The following is a 27,302-nucleotide window of genomic DNA, read 5'->3' on the forward strand; positions in this document are numbered from 1 at the left end:
TTGCACATTCTCGTAGTACCCAACATGAAATTTCATCAGGACCACTTGCTTTTCCTCTGTCTAATTTACTTAATTCCTCCTGTATTACTTTTTCTGATATTTGTATATCTGGTAGTATGTGTGGACATGCATGTTCCACATAGTCACTCTCAAAATTTTTTTCTTCTGTAAAAACTAATTGGAAATTCTTATTTAGTGCTTCACAACTATCTTTCTCTTGCGTATAAGTGATTCCCTCGTCCGTAATGGATTGTATTATATCTTTTACTTTGGTTTTGCTTCTGATGTAGCTGTAAAACGGCTTTGGTTGATCACTACTTTTATTTATGATATCCTTCTCAAACTGTTTTTGGGCTTCCCTCCTTATTCTTGTATAATCGTTTCTTGCCTGTTTGTAATTATTATACGCCATTTCACTATTGTGTTTTCTGTATCTATTCCACAACAAATCTCTTCTTTCTTTTGATTTTTTACATTCTGTATTGAACCATTTCTGTATTTTCTTATCTGCTTCTTTGTGCTGTGGGATGTACTTCTGGACTCCTATTTCATAAAATTCACAGAATTTTTTGTATACAGCATTTAAATCTTGTCCTCTAAGCTCATTTTCCCAATCAACTTCTAAGAAATACTTCTTTAGGTCTTGATAATTTCCCTTTTTATAGTTTAGGCTCTTTTTGTAACTTTCATTGCTGTTAACTATGTCATATGCTATCCTGAAGTTGTAGTTTAGTACTGCATGATCGCTTTTGCCGAGTGAAGGGTGATATATTAAACTGTTAACATCATTTTCTTGCCTAGTAAATATTAGATCTAGCACTGAAGATACATCGAGTCCTCTTTTTCTGGTGGTTTCCCTCACATGTTGTGTTAGGAAAAACTCTTGCACGAGATCCAGGAGCTTTTGGTCCCAACAGCTTTCTTGGCTAATTATATCTAGAGTATTCCAATTTATATTTGTATTAAAATCTCCAGTTAGAATAATTCTTTCCGATTTCTCTTCCATTTTATGTAGTAATGATCTTAAACTCTGAATTGTACTCTCTGCCAGGTCCTCATATTCGTCTCTTTCCCATGTGTTTGATCTGGGTGGCATGTACAAATTGGCTACAATTACTTTCCCTTCAGATCTGTTGATCTCTACTGCAATCAGTTCTACTTGTGATGGTATATCTAGTTTTATTTTATTGACTTTTAGATTTTTCTTAGTTAATATTATAATTCTTCCTCCTTTTTTTTAAATTTCTGTCTCTTCTCCATATATTGTATTCCTCTAAGTTTAGTATGTCATTGGATATTTTTGGTGTTAATTTTTTTTCAGTTAGGCATATTATTTGTGGTTCATTTTCTCTGACATAATCATTCATCTCTAGTAATTTAGATACCATTCCATCCACATTTGAGTACATCAACTTTATCATCTTGTTTATATACTTGTCATGACATGGTTTTACTACCTTCTTCCTTTTTATTCCATCCTGTTTGTGTACCACTTTCGTACCTGCAATCCTATTACTTTGTAAAAAAATTTGTTCTTCTCCACTTCTGATCTTCCCTCATTTTTTGTTTTTGCTTCCTCCCTCTTCTCTTTCAGTAATTCCAGTTCCTCTTGTGTTAGGCATCTTTTTATCCATACATTTTTGAACTTCTCCTTTTCCATAAGATTTTTTGCATTTTTTAGTACCTCCTCCACAGTGTTTACACTCTGGAAAGTCACCTTTAGAGGTCTTGTCTTGCTTTTCTCGTATTTCCCTAACCTTTTGTGTTCCTCTATGTCTACTACAAATTTCCTCTGATACTTCTTTCAGTAAGCTCATTACATTTGCCATCTCCTTTTTGTCTCTTGTGATCTTGTTTTTTACTTCTTCCTCTTCTATACCAGTGATTACTATAGATTTGTTTATATCTACTGAATCTCTGACTAACTTTGGATTGTTTTGGATTATTCTTTTCACTTCCTGTTTAATGCTTTTTTCCTCCACCCTTGTTTCTAAGTCTTTCTTTACTTTCACCATTTCAGCATACGTGGTTTTCACATCATTTTTGTAGCTTTGCACAGCTTCATTCACCTTTGTTATCTTCTCCTCAATATCACTGCTTTGGTCTATCAGACTACTTACTTGCCTAATTGTCTCTGTATCATTTTTGAACTCTTCCATAACACAACCGTGATTGACTACTGTACTTACCATTTCACTCATTTTCTTCCTAAGTGTACTCAATTCCACTGTTAGTTCACTGATGGTTGTGTCTTTCTTGTTGGCCTCCCTTCCTAGTTTTTCTATTTCTTCCTTTTGCAAGTGCATCTGCTTCTTTATTTCATCAAATTCATTTTTGAAAGCCATTTCTAGTTTGTGTACACATTCAACCAGTCTATTGTGAGTCTCCACTTCAACCAATTCTTGGTAGAAATCATCATCTTGCTTTCTACCTTTATCCCTTTTCTTTACCAAATTTGCTTTACTAAAGTATGTGTCCATTTTGCAATACTAAAAGCACAGAGTACATGTATTTACATTCCCCATGCAGCTGTAGTCTAAACAAACCTCAGCTGACTGAGCACATTCTTTCTCCTCTTGGTTCTCTTTTCTGTTTGAACAAGTCTTGTTTAAACTTCTTATTTTTTTTCTTTTAATAATGAAAAATCATTTAGTCTAACCTGGTACAGAGCTTGACTCATATAAAGATACTAATTTAGGTAATGCCACTGGCCGTGCTGGTTCGGTACGGAGCGCCGACGTTGCACGTCTGCTATCTCTGACTCCCACTGTGTGTGTGTGTGTGTGTGTGTGTGTGTAGATAGATTGTGTGTGTGTATATATATATATATATAGATAGATAGATAGATATAGATATATAGACATAGATATATACTCTATATAATGTTGGTGTTGCCAGGCAAGATGTTTTCTTGGTGGCATACGAGGTTGAAAGCTATGGCTCATTCTCTTTTACTGATTTTATGTAGGGTTTCTATTTGCTGTACAATTTTTCAGTGATCTTCTTGAAGTTTCTTCAGGAGTTCCCCAAAGAGCAGCAACGTTTTGGAACTCTCTTGTTCTATCTTCAGACATGATCTGATTTTTTTTAAGGTTTTATATTCATTTCCCACAATGTGTGGCATTAGGCCAAATAGATTCTAAAAAACAAAAGCAGGATAAAAAGGGTCGCACACTGCACAGTACGGCCTGTCTAGGGGTCCAATTGTGGAAGTAACTTGAAATAAAAAGTCTGAAGATTCATTAGACGCACGTCCACTCTCATGACAGTCAACCAAAGTGGAATCCCCTCACCCAGGTCAGCCGCCCAGAGAAGATTGTATAATGTGGAGTAGGTCGAAACTCCGAGCTGCTACGACCAGGTGTGGGCGCCGAGAGTCAGGCGATAGTAGGAGGACACATCTAGCCAATAATATTCAGCTTAATCCTGCATCATCCTTGAACATGCTTGGAGTTTCAATTACTCGGGACTTATCTTGGAAAGCTCATAATTTATTACATCTCTTGTAAAATCTGCTTCCGAGAGATTAGGTGTGCTAAGCCGACTCTGTTCCTTCTTTACCTCTGCACAATTGTTGACTCTATACACTGGTTTTATCTGCCCCTGTGTGGAGTACAACTCGCATGTGTGGGGAGGTTCCTCACTTACAGCTCTTCTCAAGAGGGTGGAGTCAAAGGCTTTTCATCTCATTAACTCTCCTCCTTTTACTGGCTTCCTTCAACCTCTGTCTCTTCACCACACTATTGCCTCTTTATCTCTTTTCTATTGCTACTTCAATGGTCACTGCTTCTCTGAAGTGTCTGCTAGCATTCCTCCACCTCCATAACAGGCACGTAGCACCCATCTAGCAGCAAACTCTCATCCCTTTTCCGTCCAACTCTCTAATGCAAGAGATAACCATTACCCCCAGTCCTTCATTTATGCAACAGGTCAACTCTGGAACAGATCCTCTGTTTGTATTTCCTGCTTCCTATGATCTCCGGTCTTTGAAATGCAGTGTGTCCAGGCATCTCGAAATGAACAGATCTTGAATTTGGCTTTGCCTTGTATTTTGTTTTTCTCTTTGAGGGAACAGTTAATGCGGGCTCATTGCCTTTGGTTCCTTCTTCCTAGCATTAAAAAAAAAAATCTCTGAGATCCACGGTAGGAGGGCGAGATAGACAGCCCTCCATTTCCTGAGGAACAAAAGGCTCATTGACCTCCTTCCCAGCCGAGGAATTGGTCAACGCATCCTCAGTCATGGATACAGAGGCAGAAAAGTCCTGTCCCTCCCCGGTCACTGACGGTGGTCAGTTCATATCGGCAACAGTCTTGATCGTGGCCATGTCTGGAGCCGGGTTGGTGATCGATTTGGCAGTCTTCCTACTGAGAGAAGCCTCGAGCCAAAGTCTTTTCTGTGGTGTTGTGTGGGGGCCGCAGGTCGTGGCTGCCGGACCCAATGCTCCTGGCAGTGAGGGACAGAATGTATATTGCTCGAGAAGCACTCAGGGATGACAAGGTGAGGCAGCCAGTTCTCCTCAAAGTTCTTGGAGAGGAGAGAATGCACAAAGCCCCCTTATCACCCCCCACAAAAAGCCCTTGCTGTCATGAAGCACATTTCCACAATGATGCTATCTTCATAGGACTACCATGACCCCTGGCCTGGCGACCACAGGCCGCGAGATGTCGGCATGCGTGGGCAGAACCCTGCACGACAACGTCTCACTGACCCTATCGATTTCACTATACAAATGCGCATTAACTTGTGTAGCAGGATTGGCATGATTAAAATCAAATCAGGTGATTATAATCGATTATAATTAGAGAAAAAATAATTGATTAAAATCAAAATATTATTTTGCTTTTAATAATATGTACAATATATACAAGCACCAATGTCTGTTACTGTGATCAAACAGTTCAACCACGAAAAGAAAAAAAAAACCCTTAGATATCCCAGAGTAATTTTCTTGCCTTATCGTATGTGTATATGACCTGAACTGTACTGTATATAGGCTAAAATTAACTATGGTTATTAGATCTTAAAATAGTGCATTGATGCCATGATATAGGAAATCTAAAGTTACTTTAGATTTTTATATCATGGAATCAATGCTCTATTGATATGTCCACAGTTGTGTCCACAATTGCACATGAGGAGCAATTTCGTATGTCCACATAGAATCTCCTATTATTAGCTCATGTGGGCCTTGTTCACAACATAGAGTAGCTATATTTTTCTGATATTGTTTCGTTATGATATGCCTCATACATACAAACATATGTTGGCCTTATTCACCTGTTGCCGGCTCTCCAGGCTGTTCGGTTATGGACAGCATCTCATTACTAGTGAAATTTTTTTCCAGTTTGGTGTTATAGAGACTAAATACTGTTTATTTCAATTTTTCAGTAATTAAAAGAACTCAAGCATGGCTAAACGTATCACAGATTATTTCGGTGCTCCAGCAAAGAAAAGACCAGCTGAATCAATACCCCTCAATTATGATGAAACATCTTCCAAAGATTTTCCTTTAAATGCGTCTGATAATCTTTCCCAGAAAGGAGGAGGTAAAGAGTGGAGCCATGGTACAGCGCCAGCAAGCCCAGCAACAAAAATACCAACAGTTGCAGAAACGTCATCTAGATGTGATATTTTTACCCACAAGGAGGAGTGTACAGAGACTGAGTGGTATAAAGGATGCAGGGTTGATGTTCTTTGGTTACTTTCCTCATATCCTAACGTACTAGAGAAAACACGTTTAGGAAGGCGACATGGATTAAAATGTATGGTGTGCTACCATCATATTGCAGAAGCAAAGAAGTATGCACGCAATGGACAAGTGCCAATGGCGGATGGTGTGAGGTCAGATGGCAAAAAGGAACTGAAGAGAATTATTGATCATCTGAAGAGTGATGCCCACAATGCTGCAGTTAGTGCAGAGGAGTCCCAAAAACTCAGGTCAAGTCAGTCTGATAAACATCCATGGGTAAACGTTCTTAAGTCACATGAAGCTGAAACTGTGTCCCAGTTAATCGAATTAGCAGTTGATGTGCATAATGACAGCAAGCAAATGACATTATCTGCAAATTCATGGCCTTGTCGATCACTGGCAAAAATGTATTCCAACAACCAGATTTCTGTATACCGTGAACATGGGCTAGAGTCATCCTTTTGTGTTTTTAAGCCGCCAGCATCTGCATTTCATTATCGAGATCCAAATGTGTATCGAGAAATGCTTGACAGTTGCTGAAGTAGTTATGGAAGCTACTACTCAGGAAATAATTGATGCTGACTGCTTTTCGCTACAAGTTGATGGTTCTGTTGATAAATATTCAGTTGACAACAAATTTATTACTGCTCGTTTTGTCGGGAGAGAAAAAAACTTGAAGAACACCTTTCTTGGTCAAAGTCATTCCGAAAAGCGTGGGGCTGAAGGCTTAATAGATGCTGTGCTGACTAAATTAAAGTACCTGGGGATTGACGAGGTGGCAAAGAAGCTGATTGGATTGACAGATGGTGAAAGTGCAAATACAGGAAGGGAGTCTGGGTTGTGGGCCAGGCTAAATGAATATCTAGGTAGAGAACTTCTTTGTGTTTGGTGTGTGGCACATCGATCAGATTTAGCATTTTCTGATTTAGAGGCATCGGTGACTGAGATCAAACATTGGAGAATAAATCTCAAAGCTGTAGCATCATATTACAGAGCCTCTGCAGTTCGAACAGAGGAGCTCAAGAAAATTGTTGAAGCATCAGGCTTTCGTTTTTTTAGGTTTCCTGAGCACTTTGAGATGAGATTTGTCGAGCATCTCATAAATTTGTGTGAATCAGTTTGGAAAAACTTGCCATCAATACGGACACACTGGAATTCTGTATCCACATCCAAAATTAGCACCCGGAATGAAAAAGCGACAGTAAATGGCTTCATGAAATTCTGGAAAGAAGGTGGTGACCAAGAGTATTAAACAGCACTGATGCTTGATCTCCTACGATTATTTGAAAAACTACAAAAAGATAGTCAGAAATCTATGGCCACACTCTGTGATATTGAAGTATCTAAAGCTGTTGCTCTTGCATCTGTTACATTAATAGAATCTGGTCCATTTCTAGGAGGTATGGAAGAAAAACTGAGAGAAAACCATGAACCTTCAACAAGTGAATGTGGAAGAAGAATCTCTCACAATCACTATGTTACAACGAGGAGGAGCACAGCAAGTGTTAGAGCTGAAATTGTCTTAGGTGCAAAGGAATATCTTTCTCAAAGACTTGACCTGGAACAAGAGGATATAGTAAAACAAATTAAAATGTTCTACGAGGGAAAAACAGCTGCACATATGATTAACTCAACAAGAAAGGTTGTGGAGAGTCTTTTTGGAATCGATTCCGTTACTACATTCTCTGATGAAGTCAATGGACATTTTTCTCCTGAGAACCTTCCTGTTCCAGGTAACATTACTGATGGAACAGGGAAACTCTGCCACATGTTAAAAATCTCCCAACCTGGAACTGTTTTTTCCAAACTGGTGCAAGCCTATCTGTCACTAACCCCTCACAGCATTGGTCCTGAACGAGCTGTCTCATGTCATACTATTCTCAAAGACCCTAAACAATCAAGCTACTCAAGAGAGGCCATCAACAGTCGGATGTATATAGCCCTTAACAGTGGTGGGACAGCTCATTTTGATCCTAGACCAGCTGTGGTAAAGTTTCTGCAGAAAAAGCAGCGCAGATACAGAGTCCCAGACAAAATGTTGTATCAAGATAGACATTTTATAAAGAAGTTCTTTGCTAAGGATAGTTAAATTTAATAAGTATCCCATTATTTGTTTCACGATCATGGTGCATTTTATCGAAGCCCATTTTTTTTTTTTTTTTTTTTTACTAGCATCTGAAAATTCAAATTCAGTTTGTGGAAATTAATGTTTATTTACGATTTCTTTCTTTTGATACACAAATGCGTAAAGTAATAAAATTCTTTTCTATATCCTACAATTTGCTTTATTAGTGAGATGAAGAAAAATAGCACAAATATATATTTCTAGTGTAAATGAATGTATTTTTTGTTATTGATAGGATTACGATTTACGTATACAAATATTTAGTTAATAGGTTTTTCTACTTTACTGATGTTTGAAACTTGATATATTATCACGTTACACAGGATATATCACAGTGTGCAATGTTAGAATATAAGTTCTTCATTATTATCAATAATACTTAGTTTTATTACATTCCTTTATTATATATATATATATATATATATATCTATATATCTATATATATATATATATATATGTATATATATTTATATATGGCTTCGGGAAATCCAAGTCATGTCGCCCAGTGAAACTTGCTTAAAAAATGCACTGATATATATTAGACTTGTGGGTGAGCGGTTGTTATGTTAGAGTAGCTTGTAAGTAGATAATCTTCTTTCCCATTTGTCATGTAGTGACAGGAGAGGTAAAGAATAGTATGGGACTATTTTTATTTGTCTTGGAAATATTAACAAGTCTTTCACACAGAGCGGAGTGATAAGTAGAGTCCCGCTAGCTATCTCTCTGTCTCGCTCTCTCTGTCTCTCTCTCAAGTTGCTAAGCCCTTCTCCCTGCGACCTGTCTGTTGTAAGGCTAGCTTCTTTCTGCCCTCTCTTTCCTAAATTCTGGTGAAACAGGAGACGTATCACGTGTGTTCCTGGTAGGTGGAAAGTTCTAGAAGCCTGTGTGTGAGTATGTGTGTATGTGTGTGTATGTTCACTAAGGCTTTGTTCACCGGTGGATTGCTGACAACTAACTGCATCATCTCCTTACTGGCCACTCTGTCGTCAGCTTTCCTCAGTGTAATTTGCAAGCTCATTTCCCATTCCCAGGCTCGCATAGAGCTGTCTATCTATCTATTTATCTATCTATCTATTATGATTTGTAACTGTAATATGGAGTTCCAGTACAATACTGGTCGTAGTTGAGTGGATTTTGTCTATTTCCTTTCTTGAATAAGGGGATAATATTTGCTTTCTTCCAAGTATCAGGTAGTTTACCTTGACTCAAGGATTTCTTGAAAATTAAAAATAATGGTTTACTTAACTCCTTTGCACATTCTCGTAGTACCCAACATGAAATTTCATCAGGACCACTTGCTTTTCCTCTGTCTAATTTACTTAATTCCTCCTGTATTACTTTTTCTTATATTTGTATATCTGGTAGTATGTGTGGACATGCATGTTCCACATAGTCCCTCTCAAAATTTTTTTCTTCTGTAAAAACTAATTGGAAATTTTTATTTAGTGCTTCACAACTATCTTTCTCTTGCGTATAAGTGATTCCCTCGTCCGTAATGGATTGTATTATATCTTTTACTTTGGTTTTGCTTCTGATGTAGCTGTAAAACGGCTTTGGTTGATCACTACTTTTATTTATGATATCCTTCTCAAACTGTTTTTGGGCTTCCCTCCTTATTCTTGTATAATCGTTTCTTGCCTGTTTGTAATTATTATACGCCCTTTCACTATTGTGTTTTCTGTATCTATTCCACAACAAATCTCTTCTTTCTTTTGATTTTTTACATTCTGTATTGAACCATTTCTGTATTTTCTTATCTGCTTCTTTGTGCTGTGGGATGTACTTCTGGACTCCTATTTCATAAAATTCACAGAATTTTTTGTATACAGCATTTAAATCTTGTCCTCTAAGCTCATTTTCCCAATCAACTTCTAAGAAATACTTCTTTAGGTCTTGATAATTTCCCTTTTTATAGTTTAGGCTCTTTTTGTAACTTTCATTGCTGTTAACTATGTCATATGCTATCCTGAAGTTGTAGTTTAGTACTGCATGATCGCTTTTGCCGAGTGAAGGGTGATATATTAAACTGTCAACATCATTTTCTTGCCTAGTAAATATTAGATCTAGCACTGAAGATACATCGAGTCCTCTTTTTCTGGTGGTTTCCCTCACATGTTGTTAGGAAAAACTCTTGCACGAGATCCAGGAGCTTTTGGTCCCAACAGTTTTCTTGGCTAATTATATCTAGAGTATTCCAATTTATATTTGTATTAAAATCTCCAGTTAGAATAATTCTTTCCGATTTCTCTTCCATTTTATGTAGTAATGATCTTAAACTCTGAATTGTACTCTCTGCCAGGTCCTCATATTCGTCTCTTTCCCATGTGTTTGATCTGGGTGGCATGTACAAATTGGCTACAATTACTTTCCCTTCAGATGTGTTGATCTCTACTGCAATCAGTTCTACTTGTGATGGTATATCTAGTTTTATTTTATTGACTTTTAGATTTTTCTTAGTTAATATTATAATTCCTCCTCCTTTTTTTTAAATTTCTGTCTCTTCTCCATATATTGTATTCCTCTAAGTTTAGTATGTCATTGGATATTCTTGGTGTTAATTTTTTTTCAGTTAGGCATATTATTTGTGGTTCATTTTCTCTGACATAATCATTCATCTCTAGTAATTTAGATACCATTCCATCCACATTTGAGTACATCAACTTTATCATCTTGTTTATATACTTGTCATGACATGGTTTTACTACCTTCTTCCTTTTTATTCCATCCTGTTTGTGTACCACTTTCGTACCTGCAATCCTATTACTTTGTAAAAAAAATTTGTTCTTCTCGTCTTCTGATCTTCCCTCATTTTTTGTTTTTGCTTCCTTCCTCTTCTCTTTCAGTAATTCCAGTTCCTCTTGTGTTAGGCATCTTTTTATCCATACATTTTTGAACTTCTCCTTTTCCATAAGATTCTTTGCATTTTTTAGTACCTCCTCCACAGTGTTTACACTCTGGAAAGTCACCTTTAGAGGTCTTGTCTTGCTTTTCTCGTATTTCCCTAACCTTTTGTGTTCCTCTATGTCTTTACTACAGATTTCCTCTGATACTTCTTTCAGTAAGCTCATTACATTTGCCATCTCCTTTTTGTCTCTTGTGATCTTGTTTTTTACTTCTTCCTCTTCTATACCAGTGATTACTATAGATTTGTTTATATCTACTGAATCTCTGACTAACTTTGGATTGTTTTGGATTATTCTTTTCACTTCCTGTTTAATGCTTTTTTCCTCCACCCTTGTTTCTAAGTCTTTCTTTACTTTCACCATTTCAGCATACGTGGTTTTCACATCATTTTTGTAGCTTTGCACAGCTTCATTCACCTGTGTTATCTTCTCCTCAATATCACTGCTTTGGTCTATCAGACTACTTACTTGCCTAATTGTCTCTGTATCATTTTTGAACTCTTCCATAACACAACCGTGATTGACTACTGTACTTGCCATTTCACTCATTTTCTTCCTAAGTGTACTCAATTCCACTGTTAGTTCACTGATGGTTGTGTCTTTCTTGTTGGCCTCCCTTCCTAGTTTTTCTATTTCTTCCTTTTGCAAGTGCATCTGCTTCTTTATTTCATCAAATTCATTTTTGAAAGCCATTTCTAGTTTGTGTACACATTCAACCAGTCTATTGTGAGTCTCCACTTCAACCAATTCTTGGTAGAAATCATCATCTTGCTTTCTACCTTTATCCCTTTTCTTTACCAAATTTGCTTTACTAAAGTATGTGTCCATTTTGCAATACTAAAAGCACAGAGTACATGTATTTACATTCCCCATGCAGCTGTAGTCTAAACAAACCTCAGCTGACTGAGCACATTCTTTCTCCTCTTGGTTCTCTTTTCTGTTTGAACAAGTCTTGTTTAAACTTCTTATTTTTTTTCTTTTAATAATGAAAAATCATTTAGTCTAACCTGGTACAGAGCTTGACTCATATAAAGATACTAATTTAGGTAATGCCACTGGCCGTGCTGGTTCGGTACGGAGCGCCGACGTTGCACGTCTGCTATCTCTGACTCCCACTGTGTGTGTGTGTGTGTGTGTGTGTGTGTGTGTGTGTGTGTGTGTGTAGATAGAGTGTGTGTGTGTATATATATATAGATAGATAGATAGATATAGATATACAGACATAGATATATACTCTATATAATGTTGGTGTTCCCAGGCAAGATGTTTTCTTGGTGGCATACGAGGTTGAAAGCTATGGCTCATTCTCTTTTACTGATTTTATGTAGGGTTTCTATTTGCTGTACAATTTTTCGGTGATCTTCTTGAAGTTTCTTCAGGAGTTCCCCAAAGAGCAGCAACGTTTTGGAACTCTCTTGTTCTATCTTCAGACATGATCTGATTTTTTTTAAGGTTTTACATTCATTTCCCACAATGTGTGGCATTAGGCCAAATAGATTGTAAAAAACAAAAGCAGGATAAAAAGGGTCGCACACTGCACAGTACGGCCTGTCTAGGGGTCCAATTGTGGAAGTAACTTGAAATAAAAAGTCTGAAGATTCATTAGACGCACGTCCACCCTCATGACAGTCAACCAAAGTGGAATCCCCTCACCCAGGTCAGCCGCCCAGAGAAGATTGTATAATGTGGAGTAGGTCGAAACTCCGAGCTGCTACGACCAGGTGTGGGCGCCGAGAGTCAGGCGATAGTAGGAGGACACATCTAGCCAATAATATTCAGCTTAATCCTGCATCATCCTTGAACATGCTTGGAGTTTCAATTACTCGGGACTTATCTTGGAAAGCTTATAATTTATTACATCTCTTGTAAAATCTGCTTCCGAGAGATTAGGTGTGCTAAGCCGACTCTGTTCCTTCTTTACCTCTGCACAATTGTTGACTCTATACACTGGTTTTATCTGCCCCTGTGTGGAGTACAACTCGCATGTGTGGGGAGGTTCCTCACTTACAGCTCTTCTCAAGAGGGTGGAGTCAAAGGCTTTTCATCTCATTAACTCTCCTCCTTTTACTGGCTTCCTTCAACCTCTGTCTCTTCACCACACTATTGCCTCTTTATCTCTTTTCTATTGCTACTTCAATGGTCACTGCTTCTCTGAAGTGTCTGCTAGCATTCCTCCACCTCCATAACAGGCACGTAGCACCCATCTAGCAGCAAACTCTCATCCCTTTTCCGTCCAACTCTCTAATGCAAGAGTTAACTGTTACTCCCAGTCCTTCATTTATGCAACAGGTCAACTCTGGAACTGTCTCCCTCTGTTTGTATTTCCTGCTTCCTATGATCTCCAGTCTTTCAAATGCAGTGTGTCCAGGCATCTCGAAATGATCGGATCTTGAATTTGGCTTTGCCTTGTATTTTGTTTTTCTCTTTGAGGGAACAGTTAATGCGGGCTCATTGCCTTTGGTTCCTTCTTCCTAGCATTAAAAAAAAAAATCTCTGAGATCCACGGTAGGAGGGCGAGATAGACAGCCCTCCATTTCCTGAGGAACAAAAGGCTCATTGACCTCCTTCCCAGCCGAGGAATTGGTCAACGCATCCTCAGTCATGGATACAGAGGCAGAAAAGTCCTGTCCCTCCCCGGTCACTGACGGTGGTCAGTTCATATCGGCAACAGTCTTGATCGTGGCCATGTCTGGAGCCGGGTTGGTGATCGATTTGGCAGTCTTCCTACTGAGAGAAGCTTCGAGCCAAAGTCTTTTCTGTGGTGTTGTGTGGGGGCCGCAGGTCGTGGCTGCCGGACCCAATGCTCCTGGCAGTGAGGGACAGAATGTATATTGCTCGAGAAGCACTCAGGGATGACAAGGTGAGGCAGCCAGTTCTCCTCAAAGTTCTTGGAGAGGAGAGAATGCACAAAGCCCCCTTATCACCCCCCACAAAAAGCCCTTGCTGTCATGAAGCACATTTCCACAATGATGCTATCTTCATAGGACTACCATGACCCCTGGCCTGGCGACCCCAGGCCGCGAGATGTCGGCATGCGTGGGCAGAACCCCGCACGACAACGTCTCACTGACCAGTAACATCCCGAGCCTCAGAACCCTTAGGAGTCCCAAAGAGACTAAACTCCACCGTCTCGCGATTCCCAAGGGAGCACTGGAGGTGTCCTGAGTATTGTTTAACAAGCTGGCAGTGCACAAAAGCATCAACTCCAGTATCATGGCACTTGATGAAGCTGTACCCTGCCCTGACATTAAATCAAACCACGGTCCCCCTGATCTTCATCTGGGCCACTGGAAACTGTGGTCAGCTGCTTTCCTCCCTCAACAGGTTGCAGGCAGTAGCAGGAGATGTGGCCTCCATCGTAGCTCGATCGATCGATCCCTCCCCTCTCTCTGATCATCTAATGGTTCTGTCATGTGTGGATGTTTATATACAATTCAGGTGAATTAGGTGGAGACAGGTGGGCGGAGCTGATCAGCTAAGCTGATCACTTATTGACTGCTTCATTGGCTAAGCTTATGGGGCGTTTTGAAGATGGTAGGATTTGAAAATCTTCGGCTGGTGTGATTATTGCAAGTTGATTTGTGTTAATGTAGTGTGCCTCTAGAAAAATAATCAGAAAATAACCAATCTATGCCAGATTTTTGCCTGAAGACTTTTCTATTTCATCCCTCCACCCCTTGTTTGGCCGTTACTGCATTGCTTGCAGTATCTTGGAGTCCAGTTAGTCAGCCTTTTGTTCCATCGGTTATCCCTTATTCTTGCTACATGACCAGTCCACGTCCATTTCTGTTCTTTTATAACTTATAATATTCTTGATTTTAGTCTGCCCTTGACCAAAGTTGATCACTCCCTCTTTCTCAAAGATTTCCCAACATTAACTATTCCATTGCGCCTTGAGAAGGGATTTGTCTGTTTTCCATTGATTTTGTCAGTTTCCAGGTTTCATCAGTATGTCATACCTGGGATTATACATTCGTTATATACTTTTTGATACATACTGGCAAGCAACTTTTCAACTTCTATACCGCATCCAACAGTAAATCTGCTGCTATTCCATCTTATCCACGGACTTTTCCCCTTTTCATACTTTTAGGAGAAAATTTTATTCTATATTGTGTTACCTCTGGTATTTCACTTGTGCCAACTGAAAAGTTAGCTATTGGTGCTGTTCAGTGCATTTTTTATCATTATAACTGGGCGACCATTTGGTCGCCCAGTGATGAAAAATAGTCGCCCAGTAAGAAGAATTTTCAAGTACTGGGCGACCAGATCAAATCTTCAAACTGTAGCAGGAAACTCCACAAAAATTATAGTTTGCCCCTGCATTGGCCTTTTTTTCTCCATTTTCTTTCTTTAAAGAATTCGTTGATATCAAAATTTTCCCCCTTACTGACTTCAATGTTGTTAACTGAGTATATTAGTTTATTATATCATAATAATTGATCAAAGTAGTAATGATAAACTAATGTTTTATAAACAGCCTAGCATACAATGGTGGAGGCTTAACATGAATAGTTCATGTATAACAGATACAAATGTTACTTAGGGATGTAAACAGTTGACTCTGGTTGTCCCAAGAGGTAGGAACTAGTGTTGTTAACTTGTAAATTGATTAATCACATTTTTAATGGAGTATTTAATCAATTTAATTGACTGTTATTCATAAGGTAGGCTACAGTCTGATCTATTTACGTGAATTTAATGATATATGAATCCAACAGTGGGTGCTATGTGTTTTCACATTGGTGTATACTGTATACATTGTCTGAAAGCTTGTGTCCATCTATCTGCCTTTTTGTTTCTATGAATGTCTGTCAATCTGTCTCCAGTTGTCTGTACAGTAGTGGACATTATAGTCTTTAAAATTTCTCAACCACCCTATCGATTTCACTATACAAATGCGCATTAACTTGTGTAGCAGGATTGGCATGATTAAAATCAAATCAGGTGATTATAATCGATTATAATTAGAGAAAAAATAATTGATTAAAATCAAAATATTATTTTGCTTTTAATAATATGTACAATATATACAAGCACCAATGTTTGTTACTGTGATCAAACAGTTCAACCACGAAAAGAAAAAAAAAAACCTTAGATATCCCAGAGTAATTTTCTTGCCTTATCGTATGCGTATATGACCTGAACTGTACTGTATATAGGCTAAAATTAACTATGGTTATTAGATCTTAAAATAGTGCATTGATGCCATGATATAGGAAATCTAAAGTTATTTCAATTTTTATATCATGGAATCAATGCTCTATTGATATGTCCACAGTTGTGTCCACAATTGCACATGAGGAGCAATTTCATATGTCCACATAGAATCTCCTATTATTAGCTCAAGTGGCCTTTGTTCACAACATAGAGTAGCTATATTTTTCTGATATTGTTTCGTTATGATATGCCTCATACATACAAACATATGTTGGCCTTATTCACCTGTTGCCGGCTCTCCAGGCTGTTCGGTTATGGACAGCATCTCATTACTAGTGAAATTTTATTTGCAGTTTGGTGTTATAGAGACTAAATACTGTTTATTTCAATTTTTCAGTAATTAAAAGAACTCAAGCGTGGCTAAACGTATCACAGATTATTTCGGTGCTCCAGCAAAGAAAAGACCAGCTGAATCAATACCCCTCAATTATGATGAAACATCTTCCAAAGATTTTCCTTTAAATGCGTCTGACAATCTTTCCCAGAAAGGAGGAGGTAAAGAGTGGAGCCATGGTACAGCGCCAGCAAGCCCAGCAACAAAAATACCAACAGTTGCAGAAACGTCATCTAGATGTGATATTTTCACCCACAAGGAGGAGTGTACAGAGACTGAGTGGTATAAAGGATGCAGGGTTGATGTTCTTTGGTTACTTTCCTCATATCCTAACGTACTAGAGAAAACACGTTTAGGAAGGCGACATGGATTAAAATGTATTGTGTGCTACCATCATATTGCAGAAGCAAAGAAGTATGCACGCAATGGACAAGTGCCAATGGCGGATGGTGTGAGGTCAGATGGCAAAAAGGAACTGAAGAGAATTATTGATCATCTGAAGAGTGATGCCCACAATGCTGCAGTTAGTGCAGAGGAGTCCCAAAAACTCAGGTCAAGTCAGTCTGATAAACATCCATGGGTAAACGTTCTTAAGTCACATGAAGCTGAAACTGTGTCCCAGTTAATCGAATTAGCAGTTGATGTGCATAATGACAGCAAGCAAATGACATTATCTGCAAATTCATGGCCTTGTCGATCACTGGCAAAAATGTATTCTAACAACCAGATTTCTGTATACCGTGAACATGGGCTAGAGGCATCCTTTTGTGTTTTTAAGCCGCCAGCATCTGCATTTCATTATCGAGATCCAAATGTGTATCGAGAAATGCTTGACAGTTGCTGAAGTAGTTATGGAAGCTACTACTCAGGAAATAATTGATGCTGACTGCTTTTCGCTACAAGTTGATGGTTCTGTTGATAAATATTCAGTTGACAACAAATTTATTACTGCTCGTTTTGTCGGGAGAGAAAAAAACTTGAAGAACATCTTTCTTGGTGAAAGTCATTCCGAAAAGCGTGGGGCTGAAGGCTTAATAGATGCTGTGCTGACTAAATTAAAGTACCTGGGGATTGACGAGGTGGCAAAGAAGCTGATTGGATTGACAGATGGTGAAAGTGCAAATACAGGAAGGGAGTCTGGGTTATGGGCCAGGCTAAATGAATATCTAGGTAGAGAACTTCTTTGTGTTTGGTGTGTGGCACATCGATCAGATTTAGCATTTTCTGATTTAGAGGCATCGGTGACTGAGATCAAACATTGGAGAATAAATCTCAAAGCTGTAGCATCATATTACAGAGCCTCTGCAGTTCGAACAGAGGAGCTCAAGAAAATTGTTGAAGCATCAGGCTTTCGTTTTTTTAGGTTTCCTGAGCACTTTGAGATGAGATTTGTCGAGCATCTCATAAATTTGTGTGAATCAGTTTGGAAAAACTTGCCATCAATACGGACACACTGGAATTCTGTATCCACATCCAAAATTAGCACCCGGAATGAAAAAGCGACAGTAAATGGCTTCATGAAATTCTGGAAAGAAGGTGGTGACCAAGAGTATTAAACAGCACTGATGCTTGATCTCCTACGTTTATTTGAAAAACTACAAAAAGATAGTCAGAAATCTATGGCCACACTCTGTGATATTGAAGTATCTAAAGCTGTTGCTCTTGCATCTGTTACATTAATGGAATCTGGTCCATTTCTAGGAGGTATGGAAGAAAAACTGAGAGAAAACCATGAACCTTCAACAAGTGAAAGTGGAAGAAGAATCTCTCACAATCAGTATGTTACAACGAGGAGGAGCACAGCAAGTGTTAGAGCTGAAATTGTCTTAGGTGCAAAGGAATATCTTTCTCAAAGACTTGACCTGGAACAAGAGGATATAGTAAAACAAATTAAAATGTTCTACGAGGGAAAAACAGCTGCACATATGATTAACTCAACAAGAAAGGTTGTGGAGAGTCTTTTTGGAATCGATTCCGTTACTACATTCTCTGATGAAGTCAATGGACATTTTTCTTCTGAGAACCTTCCTGTTCCAGGTAACATTACTGATGGAACAGGGAAACTTTACCACATGTTAAAAATCTCCCAACCTGGAACTGTGTTTTCCAAACTGGTGCAAGCCTATCTGTCACTAACCCCTCACAGCATTGGTCCTGAACGAGCTGTCTCATGTCATACTATTCTCAAAGACCCTAAACAATCAAGCTACTCAAGAGAGGCCATCAACAGTCGGATGTATATAGCCCTTAACAGTGGTGGGACAGCTCATTTTGATCCTAGACCAGCTGTGGTAAAGTTTCTGCAGAAAAAGCAGCGCAGATACAGAGTCCCAGACAAAATGTTGTATCAAGATAGACATTTTATAAAGAAGTTCTTTGCTAAGGATAGTTCAGTTTAATAAGTATCCCATTATTTGTTTCACGATCATGGTGCATTTTATCGAAGCCCATTTTTTTTTTTTTTTTTTTTTTACTAGCATCTGAAAATTCAAATTCAGTTTGTGGAAATTAATGTTTATTTACGATTTCTTTCTTTTGATACACAAATGCGTAAAGTAATAAAATTCTTTTCTATATCCTACAATTTGCTTTATTAGTGAGATGAAGAAAAATAGCACAAATATATATTTCTAGTGTAAATGAATGTATTTTTTGTTATTGATAGGATTACGATTTACGTATACAAATATTTAGTTAATAGGTTTTTCTACTTTACTGATGTTTGAAACTTGATATATTATCACGTTACACAGGATATATCACAGTGTGCAAAGTTAGAATATAAGTTCTTCATTATTATCAATAATACTTAGTTTTATTACATTCCTTTATTATATATATATATATATATATGGCTTCGGGAAATCCATGTCATGTCGCCCAGTGAAACTTGCTTAAAAAATGCACTGGTGCTGTTGTATATGATGCATACTGTTCTTTGTAAAATTCTTCAACTCTTCACCATCTTCTCTCTACACTTGATTTCATCATTTTTGTCTTTCACTGGTATAATGTGGTGCTTTCCTAGTGCCATTTGGCTCTGGACATGTTTAAGACCTTTTTCCGTTTTTGGTGGTTCCTTTTATCTGATTCAAGTTTCTCTTTGGCTTTCTTTCCTCTTTCTTGCTGAGAAGCTCATTTATTCTACTCATTTTATTTAATCTTTCTATATTTTTACTTTCATCTTCTTTCTTCTTTTCATGATCTCGAGGGTCTTGTTGTAAGACTACTAGGCTTTGGCTGTATTTGTTTTCCCTAGTACAGCTGCTGATTCCCTTTACACTTTTCCAAGTCTAGTCATGAATGTCACATTCGGTGTAACTTAGAGTCTGAAATTTCTTTGTTTCCAGCTGAAAAGCATCATTATTTTCGCGTATGTTTACTGAGTATACTTTTTTTTCTCTCTCTCTCTCTTGTTTCTTTCTCTGAAACTGAATATAGCTGTGCAGCTCACCATTCTCTGGTCACTTCCTATGTTTACATTATCATGCCCGTAACCACCTTGAGGCAGACGAGGCAGCCGCCTCGTCTGGCATCTCCTCTCCCCCTCTAGTAGAGTCTTCAGTATCATCAGAGTAAAATTTAATTATGCTTCTGTAGTCATTACAGTGCAACAACCAACACTTGCTTCATTGCTGTTTAACATGTTGCTAATAATCCTTTCTAGCATGTATGAAAATGCCGTATTGCAGAACACATTTATATAACTAAATGCAGTGCACCCAAGCACTAAAGATGGCATTTATAAAAACATACAACTGTAGTAACATTTGTGAAATTTTCGGAGTTAATTTAAATCTGTTCAAATTTACCTGCAATTGCATTATTTGGTGCTAGGATTTAAAAAAATAATTCTGGGGGAACATGCCCCCGGACCCCCCTAGTATGGCTGTGTTTGCCTCGTCTGTTTTCAAGTCCTGGTTATGGCCCTGCATTATTGATAACTGTGACATTAGTGATTGCATTGTTATTGTCTTCTATAATGAAGCTAGTTTCATTCTTTGTTCTTCCATTTGGGATTCTCCAGGTCCATTTCCGCCGATTTCTTTTTTTTCGGAGGAATGTGTTCATTATTCTCATGTTATATATTTTAGCAAAATTTACCACCATTGCGCTTCTGTCAATCTTCTCTCTTACTCAGAGGTTTCCTATACATGCTTCTCCATTTTTCGATTTACCACTTTTTGCATTGAAGTCGCCCATGAGTAGAGTATATCTGGTCTCTTCCTCTTCCATTATCTGGGAGATGTCGCCATAGAATGTTTCTGTTTATTTATCTATGCATGGAGGGGTGGGTGCATGTACAGTCACCCCAAAAAAGTGATGCAGAATTTCAGATTACATGTACTTCAGTCAGTCTGCACTGCCAGGCTTTCAAGGAAAACGTAATGAATATAAAGTAACAATTCTGCACCTTCATTACGTCATATCAGATAAAATACACAGTACCTCAGTTATGTAAAGTGAAGCATTACAGATGATATATTAGATGTTAACACTGTAATATACGTTTTCTGGATTTGAATGTGTAATGTATTACTTTGCACACAGTATACCACCCAGTTCCTGCTGTATATACCAGGATTTCAAATACAAATAGTCTAATTTCAAAGGCCAGATGAGGAAAATTCTTTTGAATGCAATACTTGTTTATTATATGCTGTCATGGCGATATAGCAGCAATAAACATCTCACAACAATGAATATATTATAAGTAAGGACAGCCTACTCAAGGAAGCAGCTACACTTGACTACAAATTATTCCATGCTTTCCCCGTGGTTATAATACTCTCACAGGTCTGTACAATTAAAGTCATTAAAATAGTTTTTAAATCTGAGTAATATTTTTCATTGTGCTAATGAACAATTAAAAAATACATTTAGAACATTTCCATCACATCACAGTTTACCACAAAATTAAAAAGAAATTTAATTTAAACATAGCAAAATATAGATTTCAATTGATATCTATAATATTGTTCTAAACTGATTGTTTAATTTCTTAAACATGTACCTAAAGGAAGCAACAATATATATTCTATGAATCACATATAAGTTCTCTAGTCTTTGTAACTTCTCAGTTTTCTTTTTGCTCCAAAACTTCGTTTGGTGGCCAGTCGTTTGTACACTTTCTCTGGTGTGTCCCTATGAACCATCCAGCAATCCACAATCATACTTGAATCCCAGCATCCCTGGTACCTACCTACCATGTCCTTGGCATCCTGATGAAATCTTTCACCCTGCTCTTCACTCACCGCACCATGATTTTCGGGGAAAATTCCATATGCTAATCCAAATACTGTACTGAACTTTGAGACTCATGCTGCAACCCAACTCCTTAAACTGGAGAAACAAATTTCCCACAATTTCTTTGAAATTTGGATATTTACTGTTACCTAAAAACCTAGATATTGTTTTTTTAAATGAGATCGAAGCCTATAATTCCAGGTCGTTCATTGCACCATCAAATTCTGCATCAGAAGTCAGTTTTCTAACATCAGGTCCAGTTAATATTCCCACTTTCAATTTAGCTTCAGACACACCAGGAAACTTTTGGCACAAATACATAAAACAGGCTCCATCTCATCATAGGGCTTTGACAAATTGCTTCATTAATCCATGCTTAATATGATGCAGTGGTAACAGCACTTTACCTAGATTCACCAAGCTAGGTCCGATCATATTTTTGGCACCAAGCTGCAGATTTTTTTTCTATTTGGCCATTTTTTCTGAACCCAGTGTAAATCCTTGGCTCTGCTGTCCCACGCGAGAACATGAGAATTTTGTATATCCTGACTGCTGACCCAGTAAGATACACAGAACTTTTGGATTCCCACATGTGAAACGACGGTGTTCATTGTAGTTGATTTTCTCGAGAAGATTTGCCAAATTTTGATACATTTCATTCAAATGCACAGAATGAGCAACAGGTATCGATGCATATTTATTATCATTATGAAGAAGTACCCTTTTCAGGCTTCATTTAGAAAAATATATAAATTGTCTTTCTTCTGCATTATAAACTCTGCTAAGTTTCTGCACTTCCCCATGTACGTCAGACGTGCATTAAACCAAGGATCGGTGCAATACACTATTTTCAATAAATATCACTGTGATAAAAAGGAAACAATCCACTGAAAGTAATTTACAAATGCACTAGTCAACTATCTGAGTCACACTGAGATGTTTGTTGCACACCAGTACTGGTATGACTCGTAACTGTCTTGTGTTCCAGCTATATTTTGACATTGTCAAATAAAATAACTCTCTTGTTTTAAATATGGATTTTAACATTACCATATACTAAATTCCATATATAAATAATTATATAGTGCAAAATAAAAATGTATATATATATATATATATATATATATATATATATATATATATATATATATATATATATATATATATATAACTGAAAACTAAAAAAAGGGTTTTTGTGAAAAAATTTACGTAATGGAGGACTCTGATCTTGAGTTTTGGATTCACCACCCAAAAATATATAAAAATCATATGAAATAGCAAAAAACAAAAAAATCAGTATACCTGTTATAAGTATATACTTTATTCCCTACTGATGAAAATTATTTTCAGTTGTAAGAACGGATAGTATATTAAAGTAGTCAGTAAAGAGAAACAGATTTTTGCAGTGGAAAGGCACATACTTTTTCTTCATATTTTTGTCTCTAATATATATATATATATATATATATATATATATATATATATATATATATATATATATATATATATATATATATATATATATATATAATCATCCGGACCCCCTTTCCCACCCAAGGGCTGGGTGAGGAGTAGCAATGTCCAGACAGCCCAAATTTGCCCAATCCAATGGGCCACGCTTCCATTCACTCATCATTCAAGCTCTAGGAATCCTGGCTCTATCGGAGACGCCAGAGACATTCACCACATTCTGCAGCTTCACATAAATGTATCTGATTGAGTCAATCTAGACGCTGCCATGTTAAAAAGGGGCACCAAAATCCTGATCATGCACTTCTCACAACATTCATCTAACCAGCTCGATCTCTTGTCAGTCCTCTAGTCTCATCGACTTCCAAACCTCTCTTCCTCACACACTCATCCGCCATATCTCTCCACCTTCTCCTTGGCCTACCTCTCCTTCTCCCTCCTTCAAATTCGCTGAAATATACTTTTTTTTTTTTTTCCACCACTCTATTGTTATCCATTCTTTCCACATGATCATACTATCTCATTACACTCTCTTCGATTCTGGTGTCCACCGACTTCCTCACTCCACACCTTTCACAGATCACATTATTTTGTATCCTATCAACCCTCCGTACTCCACATACATTCCTCAACAGTCTCATCTCCACTTCTCTTACTCTTGACTTTTCATTTTCATGCCACACCACAGTCTCACATCCATATGTTAAAGTTGGCACTAACACTACCTCATGTAAGCCTCGTGCAGTTGCAACACTTAAGCCTCTGTTTCTTATCATGGCCTTCATTGCACCAGCTACTTTTCTTTCTTGTGTCACTCCAATTTCCACTTCTTTTGCACATTTTCCTCTCTTTTCTAGCACTGTACCCAGGTATTTGAACTCTCTCACCAATTCCAGTCTCTCTCCGTTCACTGTAACATCGCACTGGGAGTCACCTTCTCTCTCAGTAACCATCACTTTACTTTTTTCTACATTTACTCCCAAGGCACGACGCTCACAAACATCAGCAAAACTCTGCACCAGCCTACCAAGTTCTTGTCCGATACTTGGAAGTAGTACTGCATCATCAGCATACAACAAATTTGAGATATTCCATCCATCACCATTCACTACCAACGCCATCCCTCTCTCCATTACTCGCGTTTTCACTTCTCTCATCACCCCATCCATATACATATCGAACAACCATGGGGACATCACACAACCCTGTCACACGCCCACACTGATAGTGAATCATTCACTCAGATGCCCATTAACCCTTACGCATGCTTCGGTACCACCATAAAAACTCTTGACAGCATCTAGCAGCTTACCATCTACACCGTACATGCGCAAAACTTTCCATAATCCCTCCCTGTCTACTTTGTCGTATGCTTTTTCCAGATCCGTGAATGCCATAAACACCTCATAATCCCTCTCACAAGCCTTCTCTGCTATCTGTCTCACTGCAAATATTTGATCCACACATCTTCTGCCACTCCTATAAAGCCACCATTTTCATCACTCGCTAAGACTTCTGATATTTCTCTTACTTTCTGTATAAAAATTCTTCCATATACAGTACCTTCCCTACCACACTCAATAAACTTATGCCACGATAAATCTTGCACTCACTTCGCTCACCTTTGTTTCTGTACAGGGGTACAATAACAGCATTTTTCCACTCTGCAGGCACATTTTCACTCATCCATGCCTTCTTACATATCTCCAAAAGCACTTCATTCCACTTTCACCACTACACTTAAGCATCTCTGCATACAACATATATATCTATCTATTTATATATATATATATATATATATATATATATATATATATAAAGATAGATAGATAGATAGATATAAATATATATATATATATATATAGATAGATAGATATAAATATATATGTATATAGATAGATAGATAGATATAATGCCCTGCAGTTGGTGATACTGATATGGAAGTGTTGAATTCAGTGATCTGTGTATGAACCTGTACATTTTATTACTCTTGCCAGTTGTTTAGATACTGACGACACTAACCTATGACACAAGTTTGACATTCTCTAAGGAGCTCCGACTGTCTACAAATTTTCGAAGTTCTTTTCTTATATTTCATTCAATGATAGTCCTCTGGCTTACACTGAGTCTTCTCGTGATATTTCTTTCTGGAAAACCGGCTAAATGCAGTGTAACAATTGTCACTGAATAACAGTTGTTTCCATGCGTGATTGTAGATGAGCCATTTAAAACTGCCTACTAACTTTCCCACTTTCAGTCGTCGTCCATGGAGACAGCAGAAACGGATAGAGATGGCTTTAAGTTATTCAGTAGTATTCCAACAAAATGATTTTCTTGATACAAATGATTGATTTTAACTGGTTATTTAAACCTTTTCCTTTTCAGCTTTAAACTAATAAAAAAAAAAACTATTGTTTGTTACCATCCTTGATTTTAACTCATTAAAATGTTCCTTGCTCCCTGAAGGATAGTTCTGAAATTTCAAATAGTTCCATTTGAGGATATCCTATTACCGTAACTAACTAACTGGGATTAACATATTGTTTTCTACTAAAATTTTACAAAATGGATTTCATCTTATCATAATAAATGGAAGAGTATGAGCATTATCACTGACCTAAATCCTCTGGGTACTCTGCCATCACCTCTTTGGGCGACTCAACATACTTGTATTACTTGACGAGTGTCTTTTGCATTGTCTAATTGTAGTTCATACTAGTCTGTCAGACACACTCTTGAACTTAACAGTGTTCTCTGGAAGATTTCTGTTAATTAGAAATCCTGCACCATTAACTGCATCATTCAGCCTCCACTGTAGTAAATAGGTGGTAGCTGTCTTCGAACTAAATTAAATTTTCTTCTTTTTTGTGGTTCTGCTTCAGACCTATAATATTCCAATTAATATTTTCTAATTCAGTCATAAAGGTATAAATTTATAATCTGCGAGGCTTACATTGTACACCGACGGACATATGAACCTTGTACACATCAACTGGCTGGTTGGCAATACCTGGTAACCTCCAATAGTAAAGCGTAGAATTCTATTAATGATCTTCGTCACTTGTAACGGTGATCGCGGTTGGCTGCTGTATTTTTTGGTGTAGTTGTTATGGAAAAATGAATAATCGTTGACAAGTACAGTTATGTAACACAACCGTAGACAGATACATTTATGTTTAACAATTATTCTCACTAGTGCTCCTTACAAGATTTTTTTTCTTAAACGTGTAATAGAATGTTTTAGAATGAAAACTTACCAGTTTTTGCGCATCATACACCCAGGCTTACCACACGATATTGTAAGGCCAGCATGAATATAATTTTTGTTCATTGGAATTCAAGAGGTTTTTGTGAATGTCTATCTATAAACCTAGGCTGCTTCCCTCAAAGAAAGAGAGGTAGCCGAGACAAGACGACACACTCCCAATTTACTCATCCACACAAACACATTCATTCACATCTTAGTTCCAAGGGGAGAATGGACAGATAGTGCAATCAACATCTGCGGCACAGCTCGACAGCAGAGCTGGTTTACCAATCCAGCATCATAATGGACCCATCCCCTTACCCGCACCTTAACCAACCAGCTGATCAGACCAAATACGGGAGAATATCCCCTCACGGCTACATTATCATTTTTCATTCACAATTTCTCTCCAATCATTTCTATCACGTGCAGCCACTCTTCCTTGTTCAACAGACATCCCTCTCACATCCAACGCTCTCTTCACACTGTCCATCCATCTTATTCATGGCCTTCCTCTCAGCCTAACACCTCTCACATCCGATCCAGTTACTTTTTTCATCAATCGTTCATCATCCATTCTCTCCATATGCCCAAACCATTGCAACACCCTCTGCTTAACTCGATCAGCCATCTCTCGCACAAGTTCAGTTTTCCTTCGCACTTCATCATTTCTCATTCGATCCATATCCGTTACCTCACACATTCTCTTCAGACACCTCATCTCCGTTACATTCAAACTTTTCATCTCTGTTACACCCATATTCCACGTTTCAGCCCCATATAATGCAGTCGGTACCACAACACTCTCATACAGCCTTCTCTTTACATCCTTTCTAAGCAATCGACATCTAAATACTTTTTTCATTCCTCCCACTACCTTTTCTACTTTATTCATTCTAAACTTCACTTCTGCACCTATTCTACCATCCACAACAGCATGTGACCCTGAATACTTAAAACACTCTACCTCCTCAAGCAACTCACCATCCAAAACTATATTCACCCTCCTACCATCTACCAACCTCATACGCTTTATCACTTTACTCTTATTCTCATTTACTCTCAA

General features: G+C 37.8%; 1 protein-coding gene across 1 annotated transcript in view; it reads right to left on the reverse strand.

The window, feature by feature from the left end:
- The window catches only part of LOC145412384 (luciferin sulfotransferase-like), a 363,650-nt gene that overhangs the window by 134,601 nt on the left and 201,747 nt on the right, over positions 1 to 27,302 (reverse strand). The gene's annotated exons all lie outside the window — the stretch shown is intronic.

This window comes from Coenobita brevimanus, chromosome 93 (assembly GCF_032717465.1).
Source record: "Coenobita brevimanus isolate Jiangsu-jjx chromosome 93, ASM3271746v2, whole genome shotgun sequence".
Classification (NCBI taxonomy): Eukaryota; Metazoa; Arthropoda; class Malacostraca; order Decapoda; family Coenobitidae; genus Coenobita; species Coenobita brevimanus.